Source organism: Pinus tabuliformis, chromosome 1_1 (assembly GCF_031772625.1).
Source record: "Pinus tabuliformis cultivar Carrire ecotype Pingquan chromosome 1_1, CPIR1, whole genome shotgun sequence".
Classification (NCBI taxonomy): Eukaryota; Viridiplantae; Streptophyta; class Pinopsida; order Pinales; family Pinaceae; genus Pinus; species Pinus tabuliformis.
The window spans coordinates 336349669-336367251 of NC_142297.1; the positions used below are offsets into that span (position 1 = coordinate 336349669).

The 17583-nt window shown below is 29.8% G+C and overlaps 1 pseudogene; it reads right to left on the minus strand.

Moving 5' to 3' along the window:
- Positions 1-515: 515 nt before the first annotated feature.
- The window catches only part of LOC149212935 (uncharacterized), a 51810-nt pseudogene continuing 34742 nt past the window's right edge, over positions 516-17583 (minus strand).

A 17583-nucleotide genomic window follows, 5' to 3' on the forward strand; every position in this document is an offset into this window, starting at 1 on the left:
CTAAATATGTTTACCTTTATAATAAGAAAATCAAACTCTACTAAGAGATTTAAGAAAAAGCTAATAGATGACTATTAACAATTTTTCTCCATGTATCCTGACCATTGTTAGGTAACAAATATGCCTTCCATATAAATAATGACAAAGTCACCAAAATCAAAATTGAAATCCAAAGGAAAAGAATTCTTATGCTAAAATGAGAAAAGAGATCATCAAACAAAGAAATCTCTAAAAATGGGAAGGAAAATCCAAGTTTCGCATGATAAACTCAAACAAGAATGTTTATACCAATGTCTCCAACAATATGAAGAAAAAGAAAATAAGCATGTAATCATTCCTTCTTATGTTGAGATCTAGAAAAACATCCCTTGCAGAGTTGTGAATACTTTAGGCTTTTAGATAACAGTGATTGTAAAATTCACCCACAATGAATACTTTCTGTCTGATAAGAATCTTCTTGTTTCCAAGCATCATTTTAATCATTTTCTAATAAAAGGAATGCTTAAAGAAACAAACTAAAGGTTCAGAAACTTCCTGGTATAGCTGTTTTGACGAAGATTATCGCCGCTTCTTGAAATTAAGCCAGGAGAAGAGTATAAGACCTCGAAAATCTGATTCGGCAGAGGATTGAAAGCTTCAAATGGAGAACTGCAAAAAAGATTTTTTATATCAGTAAAAACAAAACTGAAACTAAAGTAATGAAATGGAAATTAATGAAAGTGGGTACATGAATCTTACCATTGGATAATTTCTTTTGATCTTACCTGAAAGGTATCAGTTTCTCCAAACTAGCTGACTTCTTATTTTAATTATCATTAAAAACATAAAGAAGTCAAACTAACCAAAATCCTATAACCCAAAATCACTGTTTATTTTATTTAAACTAAAGCAAGCAGTAAAATGTAAAAATGGAATGCTTAGTGCTCAAGGAAATTGAAATTAAAAGAAATGCATCAGAGATGAGAATGAGAATTTGCAGTAACGAATGTTTCTCAAAATATCTATAAGTTTCATATAAACTCCATGATTTTATAAAGTCCAAAATCAAGACCAAATCGAAGATAATAGAATTCAAATATAAAGATAGAGAGGTCTTGAATTCCATTTTTAATTATGGAATTATATATTTAAAACTAAAATGTATGAGAAATTGAAATGATTTTTGTATGCTGCAATTTTGTCAACAATTGTTTTTTTTCCATAGTGGTTTCCCAAGCTTGCTTTTAAAATAACATATCGCCGTATCGGATGATTCACATAACATGTTTCTTCACCATGCTTCAATTTTAATTTGCAAGACTTCACTTTTGTTGCTATGCCATATATATATTAAATGTTAATGGCTTAGAGGCATGCATTTGAAGTTCTCGCATCAAAGGTTGCAAGGGCAAATCGCTGATATGAAAACATGCGATGAGAAGTTGTGCTATGAGATGAAGCGATCGCATCATTAAAGAAATATTATATCGGGGGTCGGGGCATATTTACACTGTGCTTCCCACATCGCACATCGCAGATTCCGAGATATGATATGAGCATAAATAAAAATGCGATGAGATGATTGCGATATCGGCGATTGCTAATCGGCGATGAGTGGACTTTTGGTACCCGATGTAACACAATATGATTCTTGCGATGCTGATATGCGATGAATGACGTGGCTAATCGGCAATTGTGATCGGAAATCTTAAGTGCATGATGTAACAATTCTTAATACACCGATATGCGATGAAAAGTGGACCCGATAACTTTATGATGAAAATTTGATAACATATCGGATCCGAGCCATAGGCCCTTTAAAAGTTATGCTCTTACCATTATTGTGATTAAACGGACGCGATAATTTTATGACTTTGATTTGAATTTCATATCGGGTCCAGAATTATGTGTTTATCGCAATATCGGTAAAGTCGATTACCAGAGATCGGCGATTCACGATAATGGAAGTATATGTCAACTGCAAAGCTCCGATATGCGAAACGCGATATGGCATATGAGTAAGATAATACATCGGAGGTATGTGAAATGTTAAGAATTACTTCTGATGAAATCTTTTGATGCAAATGGTCTTATGATATTCCTTGAGATTTCAATTGGGTTTTCTAAGTGAATAAAAGCAAAATTAGAAAATGCTTAAATTATAATGCATCACAAATAAAATTTCCCTGAGCCTATTGCAAATTTGAAATGGGTTTTCTGCTTACTTCAAGTTTCGAAAACGAGTGAAAACCTGTAAATAAAATAGAACACGAATCAAAAATAAATTAAGGGAAAGAGAAACTAATAAGAGATGAGGACGAACTTGTAAATGCGTACCTGGAAGGAAATTGTCTGCAGATTTTACCTCATAAATCTTCAAATTCTTCCTTTGATTTACGAATTTTTTTTTTTTCGTTTAAAATCATCTCATTATTTATTCTAAATCTAAGTGTGCAATCAGCCTGAATAAAATATTTTTATTCATGTCTAGAGAATATAAAATTTACCAGAAATAAATATGAGACTATGCTTCCCTTTTGAAGTGAAACATCGTTTTATTATCTCTGCTTATTCTGAATAACTTGAGAAGAATCCGTAGCGACTGTTCAATAATACCTTTAGTAAATGAATATGATGCGTTTTGTAGCATCAAATAATAAACTAAAGATCATAATGGGATAAAGCCACTACTTGTGGAAAAATATCAAAACAGATTTGAATGTGTGTACTTGGCAAAATGGACATCCTTAACAAATTTCGAGGAATATGAATTTCATATGATTACCGCAAAAGATTAGACTGACTACTAATGATTGATTCAGAATTAAGCTTATCATAAACAGTCATAAATTTCATAGGATAATGAGATCATGAAGCTCTTATATCCTCAACCTTTATCATATAAATTCCAAAAGAAAATCTTAGAAGGAAATCTCGAAATGAAGAAAAGTGGCTTTGAGGCAATCGATACCAAGTGCAACTTTAATTGAATTTAATCAAGAGATTATTCAGAATAGGCAGAGTAGAGGTATTGCTGTAAGAAATTAGAAAAAGGAAAACAATAATTAAAATTTTCTGATAAGGAGAAAATGTTTCAGTGAACATGCATGAGAATGGCTGATTGCTTTGTTTTATTTTTAATCTACAGAACTGTTGAAAATAAATTAACTACATAAATCAAACTAACTAAATTAATTCTACTCCTATTCTAACCATATACATGAAAATGACTAGGTATAGTCATATTTCGAGTGTAGCCATTTTCTCATTTTAATTGCTGCATTTATGTACAGTTCAAATGTTAGTAATAAAAATACAAATCTAATTAAACTAAGAAAATTAAATATGAAATCAGAATGTACAGTTATTGTTAGCAAATTGATTAAAATCTCATTCTCTTGAAATTTCCTTTCTAATTGAATACCAATTGGATCATAGAAATCTGGATGGATTTCTATTAAAAATTGGAAAATGTTCAAAGGAAGAGATAACAGGCCGAATTTTGGATATGAGCTTTCAAATTCAAAGGCCTGGAAAAAATTGTTAGTGTTATGTACAAATATTAAGCTATTAACAATTTCCTTTGAGAGAAAAATTTCCAAATATTTTTCAAATGAATTAATTAAAAATGGATGGAAATCTTTCAAATGAAATGGAAAATTATTCATTGAATTGAATTGCTGGCCAGATTGCAAAAATACATTCTCTTGTTGACATTGCCTTCGAAAAAATAGAAGCTTTTGATGAAACATTAGCTTTGATTGAAATTGAAATATTGATATTTTTTGATGCTCATGATTATAATATGAAACTTCAATTTCCCAATCGGGCAATGCATCAATTGAGTGTTTGATAGTAAGGTGTTCAATATGCCAGCAAAAAGTGTGAAAATTTTGCAAAATAAAATCAGAAAATAAATCTAAGTTTAAACAAAATAACTGTGAAAGAAAAACTAAAATGAAATCACTATTTGTACAACTAATGTTACAACACAATTGGGATTGTTTTGAAATAATTTCTCTTTCACAAGGATTGCCTAGAATTATGAAATTTGGGTAATTTCGAATTCCAACTTGCGAAATAGAAAACGAACTATGATTATGAATAGGAATGGGAATTTGATCCTCATATGAATCATAAATTGGAATGTTTTCTTGAATGGTGAAATCATGAAGATAATTTGCTGCTCTAAAATGAGGATTAGTTGGGATAATTCCTAAATTGAAGCGTTCATCATCCTCAGATGTTATTTGAATTTTATCATGAGGATTCTCTTGAGAAGAATAGAAATCAACATCCTCAATGTCAGAGTAATCATCATAAATGACCTCACAAGATTGTCTGGAATTCCCTTCGATTTCATCCAATATACCAAAACAAGGAGGAACAAAAATCTCATGTTCATTAGTGGCAAAAGAATGATCAATTATTGTTTCTTTATCTTGATAAAAATTTAATGGTAATTCATTTAAATCATCCACTTTAATCTCTGAAATATCATTAATACCAAGAGGAAAAATATTACCATCATTGAAAATATCAGGATAAAGGGAAAAATGTGAACCTGAAACAATGCATTTAAAACTGTCTCTATTTGAGAACTCTTGTGCATTATGCTCATTGTAAATTTCAGATTGCAGATCATTCTTTTGCGTGTGTATGCTTTCTTGAAGAACACTGCTTTGCTTCTCTGATTTTGGCATTTGTTCATCATGGAGAAATTCAGAAACTTGTACAGCAGTTTGCATTTTGATTGCTGATTGTACTTGCTGATTTGCGATTTGATTTTCCGAATTTACTTCAAAGTAGCTTTCAGATTTCAAGGCGGATTTTTCTCCAAAATTGTTGTTGTTGTCTTCTTGCATTTGAATAGAAATATTTTCCAAGCTTTGTGAAACCACTTCATCACCATTTATTTGCACATCCAAATTGGGACTCTCATTTATATTGGAAGGGGATGGAACAAAGCTTGAATTAATTTCATATGGATTGGGAATGGGTGGAAGAGAACAAATATATTCAAACCAATCTAATGATTCTTCTTCCGTAGGCTTATCTTCGTCTTTAAATCTTAAGCAATTCAAATGAAATCGAATATTAAAATCATTAACAGACTCATTTTCAAACCTACGTAGATATTCAATTTCTTCACATACCTGTTCATAATTATAGCCGTCAAATTTACAAATGAAAATTGTAACAAATTGATCCCAGCTGTGGATTGAAGCAACTGGAAGAGTTCTACACCAACTTCTGGCTTTTGCCGCAAATGTAAGAGTAAAAATTCTACCTAAGATGCCTTCATCAATTCCTTGAAAATCATAATTTGAAATGTTTTGAATAAATTGAAAGACATGGTTAAAAGAAGAAGAATTTCTCTTACCATTGAATTTTACCTGAGACAAGAGTCTTACCACTTCGGGTGGGGTATTAGAAGATGCATGTCGATGGATGCAACTCCAAATGGGAAGTTTAAGAGGAGTCATCACAATAAATAAAATATTAAAATTGGAAAGACTCCAATAGACAAAAAATCTCAGCCCTCCTTCTAGCTCCAAAAATTTTGATGCCTCGAAAAATGATGCAACAACAATGGGGGATAACCACCCGGTCCGGACCTTAAAGCAGCTCCTTTTCCATTTGGTGTGGTGGCTCCGACTGGTCTAACTAGGTCCAATTACCTTCTCCCTATTGCTATTGGTTTATGATGTATCTTTATCTACCAATAGACAGGGATATCAGATCACTTCTTCTTGCTGATCAGGCAAGAGAATGACCCTTAAGCTGATTTGGGTTCAGCCAAGCCACAACTAAAATTTTGCCTCTTTGAGGAGAGGACTTAAAAGAATGTAGAATTTACTCTAAATGAAAGCTTATTCTATGATGCAAGCAAAAGAAACTAATCTAAATCCTATCTTAATTAGGCAGATATAGATCTAACCCAACTAAGAGCAAGATAATTAAAGTATTGGGATTTAGATATGTCTTGTTTATAATGAATATCAAATTAATGAAGTAGTTCAATTAACTGACATTATGGATACCAAAACACATCCTATTGAGACCTCTTAACTGAAATAATAAACCAACAACATTCAGGAAGTAGTTCACAAAAATGATATTGATTATCAAATCAATAAATCCAATAATTGAATAATGATATGTGGAAATAGTTCACAACACATTACCATTCAATAAATCAGTTTCATAAGACAGATTTCTGAGTAAGTAGTTACTCAAAAATGAGAAATTAATCCATAAAAACAGAGATACATAATAACAAGATTGAGACAAATTACTCATATTGACAATAGTGCACAAACATGAATAAAATGACACATTCCTGTCACCATAAAATTAAAACTAATATTTGAAACAGGAGTATTAGAAATACCAATTTATTGCATCCATCTCTCTGTCCCTGGTCTCCAACAGCTCTTTACATTGCTTGAACTTCCACTTTCAAAGCTAAAGCCACAATAGTGCAAACTTTGCCCTTCATGCATAATTCAAGATACAAAGGAAAAATCCTCAATAATCCCCAGATCTGAGATTTTCTCTCCTCTCTCCTACAACTCTAAATTCCTATTACAGTAGTGCTTTTAGAAGTCCAGAATTGTAGAGGAGAGCAGCCCCTCATTACATTCTGCAATCTATTACTTATATTATTTGTGAAGGAATTCTTGAGAGGAAAGTTTGGTGAAGAGAAATCTATTAAATCCAATTTTATTTGCTCAAAAATCCTGATCTTCAATTGCTGGAGCATTCTCATTGATTGAGATCATTTTCTCCATATTTCTTCCACTGTTTTCCTGCAAAAAGAAATCAAAATAAATTAAGATGCAATCAAAATATCATTTCTGGCAATTAAATCAAATCCAATCAAATTCTATTTAAATAAATACTAGAAAATAAAATGTAAGCTTTAAATTGATGCATGGGATGGTTTGATTGGCCAAAGATATTATTAACCAATGGATCTGCAATTAGAAGAGGTTTTGGACAAATGAAAATGAAGAAAATAACTCAGAAAATTGATTTTGTTTTCAAAATTCGGAGCTTGATCTTCTGCCTAATTTTTGACCCAATAAATGATTAAATCTGTTAGTGAAACCTCCTCCAAAATGTTCTCCTTGATTTTCTCTTTCCAATGAGCCGTCCTGGGCCTCATTTGACCAAGTATAACTTAATCTATGAGCCTCCAAAGTTGATGGGTCAAATCTGGCATGAATCTGGAAATTTTGTTGATGGGCTAAAAATCAAAATTGTAATTAAAAACTAATCCTATATTAGTCTTTAATTAATTCTAATTTAACTGCTAATTATAAACTAAACTAATTATTAATAAACTATTTATTAATTAATATCTAACTAATTATTATAATTAACTGATATAATTAACAAATTAATCTAATTAATTAATCTAATTATTTATTTATAAACTAATTAATACTAATTTAAATAATATTTAAACTTTAATTTAATTTAATTAATTTGAATGTTATATTTAAATTAATATAAAATTAATTATTAATAAATATTAAAAAAAAAGTAACCTAATTTACTTCTCATATTGTAACGTATTCATTTCAAAGCAATAGATTAATGGATGAGCCCAAAGCGAAAGTCAACTTTGACTCATCGCATCGGAAAAATCTTGAGTCGGGCTCATAAAGTTTGTAATCGATGAAGACTCCCGATGCGATGAAACATTCGCATTGAAACTTTAAACACATGTTTTTTAAACTTTTGGTTAATTCTCTCATTGCCTTTTAACTTTTAGCAATCGGCATATCGGATCGGGGAATGAAGGGATATCGGGGTTTCACAAATATGTCACGTAACAAACCTCCGATGCGATACATGCCCTTTTAACGATCGGCGATCGGGGATATGAAATGTCGGGGCTTTTTAAAATGTGTCAAGTCAAAACTCCCGATGCGATACAAACTCCCGATGCGATTAATTTTATTTTATATATATTAATTTTATATATTAAATTTTAATTTAATTAATTTAATTATATTTTATATAATAATTAATTTAATTATTTTGAGATTTAATATATAAAATTAATGTTTTGTTTTTATTTTATTTTAATGAAATTTAGTTATGAAATTAACTAAACTACAACCACTTAAAAAATAAATGAAAAATAAACTACATCCACTTAGAAAATAAATGAAAAATAAACTACAGCCACTTGAATGTTTGGATTTTTGATATTAGGATTTGATTTGGAAATTGGAGTGAATTTCTTAAAATCCTGATAATTAATGGTTTGGCAGCATAACTAAAAATGGAAAAATGTTAGTAAAAATTTGCTATGTGTTAATATTTAAAATGAATGTTTTATTGAACTAATTTATTTACAAAATGCAATATTGTACATTTTATGCAATTTTAACGCAGGCTACATAAATAATCAAATTTTCAAAGGAATGCCATTTTCAAACCAGTTGACCAAATGAGGCGAAACAAGCATCAATGGGAAGCTTATAAAAAATCGATTCTAACAAAGCAATCAAAACAAGAATCCAAGGAAAACGAAAAATTAACAAAAGCGTAGGGCAATGAACTAAATAAAAATCCAAAAAGGTGCTTAGCCAAAAATTTTATAGAAAGGGTCCCCATTATTTGAGTTCAGCAAGTCAAAAATGGGGGGTTGTGTTTTTACCATAACAGGTAGCTCCATGGAGAGAAAAAATTTCTTCGTAGCTTTATTATTTCCATTACAAAAAATATGGGGTAGAATAGCCACATCTTCTAGCTTGTTTTTCTCCACTAGTGGTTTCCCAAACCACTTATTGCTTTTATTGTGGATAGTATCTAACTACATTTCATTAGTCTCTATTTTTTGCATTTTATCTATTGCATGAATGAGAAGAAAATAATAGTAAATAAATATGGAATCGAAGGACAGTAATCCTCTAGATATATGTTTTACTCTATTTTTATTAAATCTACAATGATATATTTTCCATTGAAACATCCATGACAAATTTTTGATGAGTTGACCTAGAGGAAGCAAGGAAATTAATGGATGAATTTCATCAAGTAATATGTATTGAACATCATGCAATGATGATCACCAAATACAATGTTATTATATGTGGTTAATATTGGTTTAGTATATTTATGATTTGGAAAAGTCTATTGTTAAATGTTAACCTTGTGAATTCTTTACAAGAAGGAAAACGATGGACACTATCCCTTTACAACTAAGTGTAGTGGAAGCTCCTTTCTAATATTAGGACCTTAAATTTTTTGATAAACTAAAAGATAATTATAGAAAATTGACACAGTTTGATTCCTACATATTAATCAATAAATTAGGTTGAAGATATTCCAACAAAGAGATATATGAAAAAGAGTTAAAGGATTTCATAGAAGAAAGAATTATAACTCACATTGGAGTGCTAAAAAATATTATACTAACAATTCTCAATATTTAAATTCTATACATTTCTCATCCCTTTTTTATTGTTATAGCATTTCCTTATTCCATTCATCCAGCTATTATCCTCAAGAAAATGGTCTTGTTGAGTCAAGTAACAAGAATTTGATGACCAATATCAAGAATATGGTTGGAAATAATATGAAATATTAGGATAGAATGCTAACATAGACAATATGGGCTAATAGAATAATATGGGAATATTTCACTTGGAAATTCCAATTATTGTTGGTTTATAGGAAGGGAGTAACATTTCTAGTTCATCAAAACATATTAGTGCATAAGTTAATGCAAAATCTCTAGTTTGATCTATATTAAATACAAAATATATTTGGCCAACTAATTGAAATTTACATTTGGTATAGGTCTAAGAGAATATAAATATTAAATTTGAAAAGAAGACTCACAAATGCAATTTTAAGAAGGGTTGATGTGTTCTCCTATAAAGCAAAAGAGATAAGAAGGAAAGTGAACACATTATTTTTGAAAATATTTGCTAGGGTTATTAAAAAATGGAAGATGTTACAGTTACCAATTATTTCTACGTACGTCGTTCGGATGATCAGAAGTTGACTTTGGATATGAATATGTATGTTTTAAAAATATTCTACTTACGTAATATGTAATGCCTTAGGGACCTTCTTCTACTCTTGGAAGTTTTCTAGTGATAGATAATTATGTGTTTCATTTTACTAACTTTAGCATTTCATGTCCTTCCAATAAAAGAAATTTATGTAGACATTGTAATAAATTCTTTCAAATTTCAAGATATGTGCTTATTTCCATCTCATTTAGCACAAATTTATACGTCTCAAGGAAGGGCCAAATAATGTGTTTCTCTACCCCTCCCTTTCTTTTAATACCCATTCCATGAAAGTGTTCAAATTTTAATATCATCTAGAGATTCTATAGTTTTAATGGATTCTCAATATGAGCACATGTATTTGAGTTAGAGCTAAATAGTAGACCCTATAGTGTTTTTATTTTGTAGTGAATGTTTTAGCAGGTGTGATCATCATGATTAGCCAAAAGTGTGATGATGATGTACTTATATATTGTACCTGGGCATGCTAGGATTATCCATATTTATTTAATTTTTTGGTTGGTAGCTACGACACCTTTTAAATTCAACCATTACTAGTTCTCCTAGTTCCCATTTCAAGGTGTTTGGTTTTATTAACTATCTTAATTATCCTTTAAATGTGGAAACTCCATCAAGCTATGCAAGTATGTCAAAGGGAGGTATTTAGGCATCATGTAATGGATCTATTAGTATAAGTGATTTATGATAGCCTATAGTAATTAACTTATTTTATCTTGTATGTAAGAATGGTTAAATGATGCAAGGGCTACCAAGACCTTCTTTAGCACACCTATATATATGATAATCCCAATTTGTATCTTCTCTTATGTAAGTACCACGACCTTTCTTAGGAGGTGATGATACATTCATTCATGCAATTACAAATTTCTTGATGTAGTGTCATGTCAATCAATGTCATGGGTCAAATTAACTTAAGAATATGTGAGTTGCTTGTAAACAAATGGGAATCCCTTGCAAATATTACATGGAATATCTATGATCACTCTCCTAATCTACCACTTCTTGAGATTATTTTCATCTTATATAATCGTGACACCAAAAATGTTACCCCTTTTTCACAAACATGGATTTATTTTGACATTTGAGGGCATAGAGGAGTCACTTAATGGAGTTTTTGTCTTGAAGTGATGACATGGAACTCACTTAGAAAAATATTGATGATATCTATAGTAATCAAGAATATTTTTTGAGGACTTATCTGCAGATATGAAGGATCCATCCATTTATAAAGGGTCTAGTTTTAAATTTGGTGAGGTCAGTCCACTTGCAAATGATAGATGTTGGATGGTAAGTGTAGAACAATTCTTGTTGATAATCTCTTGATACTTCTCAAAGATAGGTTCAAGGAAACATTATCCCTCTGAGGATAATCACTCCCCTTTAAGGGTGATGTCTCCTTTATTTGACAGTTTCATGCATGAAAAAGCATTATTTACTTGTAACATATCTTAGTATCATTACTTGTGTAGATGGAGAGTCACCTTTTCTTGTTTCCCTAACCTATTTTTAGGAAGTAAATAAGCATAGTAGTTATGAGGCTTATATTTAACTAAAAGGAATCCTCTCATTCCAAATGGTTGTGAATTATTGGAGAAAATTCTCACATACCATTAACATGAGATCTTTCTTGGTGTTTTCGTATCAATTATTGGAGCTCCTTCTTTCTTGGTTATTTTTATTTGTTCATTGGATCTATATTTTTGAATATTCAAGTATTATACTAGATAATAATATCATTGAGTTTGAATTGAAAATTTATAACTTGAAAGGATAATGTTTAGGGTTTATCTCACTTCCATTACTCTTGATTTGATTTGAAGGTGTTCAATCTATTTTCCTTTGTACTTTTATGCTCCTTGTATGTGTTTTAAGAAGTCCTTTTAAATCCAATTTTTATTTTAATGGTGAATCTAGTTCCTTTGAGGAAACACTTCTTGTTGAGCGTCTACCTTCATGAATTGTCTTGACTAAGGAAAATACTATTTAGCATCTAACATATACTCTCTCACTCTAATCCATAAGCATTGGATAACCAATTCTTAGAGAGGAATTCTTCTTGATAACATAATCTATTAGTTGAGTTAGGGAACTATGTCAAACTCCTAACAACCAACTAAAAAGACCTAGAAAGAAAAATATGAAAAAAAGACATAAAACATAAAATGAAGTAAAAATGGTTATCTATTATGTAGGAATCTAATTTTCTATGTCATGTTGTATGCATATTTGTCCCGGGATTTATGATTAAGTATTGAACTCTACTACTAAAGATAATAAATTAACCCACACGTCTATGTTAAATTCTTTTATGTAGCAATAAGTGGGATGATTTAAGGTGTTTACTAGCACTATAAATTAAAATTGTAACGCTAAAATTGGATTTTGTGAACCCTAAAATCTAGGGTTTGACATTAAAAGGTGCATTCTGACTTTATTCTCAATTATATTTAATTTTTAGATTTCTTCCAAGATTATAAACATGATCTAATAGTGACATTAATCTACTACATGATCAACTTTATTTATATTCAATTTTAATAATTTTGGTGAAATGTTATGATATTCTCTGCCTCCATTCATAAGATTTATTAGATGGATAATTATCATTGATATTATAAAATAATAATCATTGGGATATTTTAACATGTTGTACTCATTTCCCTGGGAAAAGTGTCCAAGATCCATTGCTTTAAGTGATTTTGGACACTCTTTTGTTGTTCTTCATCACTTTGAATGTGTATTTTCTATAATTTTTTAGTTATAACTAAGATCTGAATTTTTGGAAAATACTAATATTTTTATTATTTTACCATATTATTAAGGTGTAACTCAAGCACATCTTCCATATTTAGTTTATCTAATCAAATCTTAGCCTTACACACTAAAGGAAAACTTATTTCATTCTATTATTGCATGAGATCTAAGTTCAATGGTTTGTATTTTTTGTGATAAAACATATTTACTTTGGATTGAACAGTTATTAACAAGATCATAACCATTAATGCATTACGATAATTCATGCAATAATTTCTTGCTGAATATTCCTAAGGCGTTTTATCTTTTGGCACTAGTTTATTTAGCCAAATATTATTGTACATGCTGGCCAAGGTTAACTATAACATACACGAAAACAATGTAGTTTACATGTCAATTTACATATATTGGAACACCTACTATGGATTCATGGAGCCAACCTAAAGTAAATGAGAAGTTTTGTTAAGGTCATATTAGTGTGTTTACTAAGTGTGCTTACCCTAATAAAACTATTGTTGTAACTTCCTTAATAGTGGTAATGTGGGTGATAAGGAAAACTAAACAAAAAAATAAAATAAAGCATCCTCAAATGCCATATCATTCAAACACATCAAAGCTAAAGAAAAGATGCAAGTATACCTCATAGCTCATTTCTCCTTGAGCCTCATGTCCTCATGAGAAGCCTTAGGAAATACTAACAAAATTTTCAAACAATAATGTAATATTTTGGGGAAGTCATATAAAGATCCCCATAAGCTTAATATTATTTGCATATTTCTAGACTGGTTTCTCTAGATTCTTTAGATATCCATGAAAGTATGGAATTGATCAACAACCTAGTGACAATATCAAAATCTAGTCAAATATAATAGATGTTGTGTCTCATGTTTGAAGACATGTGTTAATTCCAAAATATTTTATCACCAAGATGAATAAGGGGTTATACTATATACAGGATATAAAAACTTCATCCAATCCTTAATTGTTTTGAAATTGTAAAGCTAATGGGATGTGACAACACATCATGTATTTTTGTCATCATGAAGAAATAATATTCTAAATAAGCCCTCCTTTTAGCGTATAAACAAAAAATTGATATTTTTTTTCCCAATATTTATTGTATATATTTGATTGTTTAAAATATAATGATGCTCTCGCATCAATTAACATGTATTTTTTTTTAAACATCTTATAAAATTTGTTTAACTAAGATTTTATAATATTAAGCATGTATCAATGTCTTCAACATCACCTAAAACTTGCACTGGACTTCATTGGCATGTACTCAAAGAATTTGAATATATTTTTTTACATTCATACCAGACAAATAACCCTAATACATTTCATAAACCATTTATATATAGAAAAAAAGTACATTATATCATTAAATGTAACAATAACATTAACTTAAAAAATGCATAACTACACATGTGTTCAATGCATTTACACATTAATAACATTAAAATATACACATACAATATATAACAATCACATTAACTTGAAAAGTGCATAAATACACATGTGTTCAATGTATTTATGCATTAATAACATTAAAATATACACATACAAGTAAAACCAAGTGTTTTTCTTTTATCATCATAAACATATATATATATATATATTGCAATATATATAATATATAACAAATAAGATGAGAAAACTTTTCACATAAACATGTATAGTTAATATAACTAATGAAATGTAACTCAGTGGAGATTTAAAAGGAAGTATTTTAAATGCTTTAAGGATTTGATTTTTTTTGTTTTTCAAAATAATATGGAGGATGGAGGATGTCCACTCGAGGCATTAGGATAGAAAGATTATTATATCAAATTTTTTTTGGGTGTTTACTTTAAAAAAATATGAAATAAAGTTATATATTTATTAAGTATTATTTCTTATTAATAAAATTATACAATTGAATTGAAATAAAAATACTTAATAATGTTAAATTTCATAGGATTTTTTTTTAGTATTTATTTAAAAAAATATGATGTAAAATTATATATTTACTATGTATTATTTTTTATTAATAAAATTATATAATAGAAATGAAATAAAAATATTCAATAATATTATATATTTTATCTTTTTAATTTTGAATCTATGACATTTAGAAAAAGTTTCTAATTTTGAATCTGTGATCTTTTTAAAAATCACATACCTTTAACTATTAAACCTACTAAAATTATATAAAATATAATTTTTTTTGGTTTTAAAAATAAAACTTACACCTAACCAATAGACCAAATATATATAAACCAATTTACATAGAAGACCGTAGCAATCTATTTATTAAAAACCCTTATGAACTCGATTATGTGATTAGGAAGGATTCGAGCACTCATGAGGTTAGGTTTTTTTTTTTTTTTTTTCCTTTCAAATTAATTAGTTTGAATATAGAATATTGAGATGTTATATTCTGTAGTAGGGTCTTTCTTATAGTGTAATTATTATTTTTATTTTATTTTTACATTTAAAAATAATTTATATTTTATAATTTAAAGATTAAAAAAAATAAAATTTGTTTTATTTTCCTTGTTAAAGCATGTGTTTCTTAATTAAAAGTATATTTTTTTAAATTGTTTTTAATTTTAATAAAAAAAATATTAAGTATTTTTAATGTTGATGATTACATCATTAGAGAATAGAATAAGAAATTATTTTGTAAAATAAAAATAATATTAAAAATATTATTACATCAAAACTTAAACCATAACTATGCGTGATAAAATTATAGAAGGAAAAATCAAATAATCAACTTTAAACTCAAATATCTATTAAGAAGAAAATAAATATACATAAAATAAGAATATGAGTTTCATACTTGAACTTGGCATCAGTCAATTCCCCGGATAGTTTGGAATAAAGAAAAAAAATAATCATCAGTGAAATAAGATAAATTCTCATAAACTTCATAACCAAATATTAAAATGAATGATTCCCAAAACACCCTAAATAAAAAAAAATATTATTTACTATAATAAAAAGATTAAATAAATAAATATTTCTTTTAAATTATTTGTTTCTACACACATTTTATTTAATTTTTCAAATATTTATCACAATACCAAAATTATTGATTTCAATAATTTGTTTATTTTGACTGACATTATATTTGATTTTCAAAATAGTTATCACAACACCAAATTTATTCACTTTTTCAATAATAATTAATTTTCTACCCAGAACAAAAAAAAATACTAAAACATTTTGAATCTTAAAACCCATAACAATCTGATTATCTTTTTTTTGCTGAACTAAGAGATTGTCCTTCTATTTCATTATCCAAAAAATAAAGTAATAGCATCTACAAAAAGCATTTACGCTTTAAGGACCCAGGAAAACCAGTCATTCTGATGTAGAATGGCCTTCCCCTCAGCAAGAACAAAGCTAACCTTACAAATAAATTCCAAGGATGGAAAAAAAGATGTTTGACTGAAAAGATCACACCGAGAACTCCTATTACAACGTTTTGAAAGGTGTGAAAGAAATGTAGGCCCCACGAAGCTGCACCCTCAAATCTAACCGTTGATTTCAACAGCGAAATCGGACGGCACAGAACAATATCACAATGCCTATTTGAACGAAAGATAGTGTTATAGACATTTTTGTGCCTTACAGCATGAAGCATGAAATTTCCATAATCTAAGGGATCCAAAGTCCCTAAACATGTTGTTCCTACCCCTAGAGGAACAAGGTCAGCAAACCACAGCAATCCAAATCAGTTCTCCACTGAAAATTACTCAAAAACAAGTCAATTCTGGATCATGTCAACTGCTCCACTGAGCATCTGCGCTGAATGTCAACTGCTCCATGGTCTACCTGCGTTGAATGTCAACTCCAACAAAGGCTACCTGCGCTGAGCGAGATTTGACAAGTGGAAGTCTCATTCCTCAATGAGTCAGTGCCCAGGAAGCTTCCAAAGTGACACTTGGATCAGGGAATTCGCCTAGTGATGAGTAAGAGGTTCCAAATCTCCAAGTGGAAGCAAGAACCTCCAAGTGGACTCAAGAACTGAAGAAGAATTGGAGTAGGAGAGGACACTAGTCACATCTCAGGCTGACTCATCTTCTCTCCAAACTCCTATATATGGATCTCTCTCCCATGAGATCTAGAGGCTGGAATCTTGTGAATGTAAAGAATTGCTGTTGGTTTGAGTTTAGAACTATTGAGGTGATTTTCTTTGAAGGAGGTGAAGAGGAGATTTCTTTCCGCTGGGAAGGTGATGCTGGATTGGGCCTCTTATGGTTGTATCACTTCCTGAACCTTACTTTCTTCCATTAATAAAGCATTTGAGGTTCTTCTATATGCATGTGTTTCAATGATGTATTGATGTACTTGTGTATTTGTTTTATTCTAATCCTTGAATCAATTATGAATGTATGCTTCTTGTAGTTTCCCTCTCTTGTCATTTTGCAGGATCTTTGTGTAGCTGGGCCCGTGAAAGAGCAAGGAGCTGGGAGCAAGCAGCAAGGAGAGAAGATTGGATCAACCATTAGTGGAAGACATCGGTTAGTGGATCTCTTTCTTTCCCCTTTTACATCTCATAAAGAAGTAATCTTAGATAGCTTTGCTTTGATTGTTGCTAAGGAACTATCACCCTTAGAGTGGGAGAGGGTCATTCCGTATTGGATACTTTTCCCTACAACAAACTGGCGACTCCGCTGGGGATCGTATCTTGTTGGTTGTTTGTGTTTTTGCTATTCATTTCCTAAACACAGGGAGTACCGAATCAAACTGCATTTGGATCTTTCAAATGCAAAGTAGAGGGCAGCTACTCTAGCTC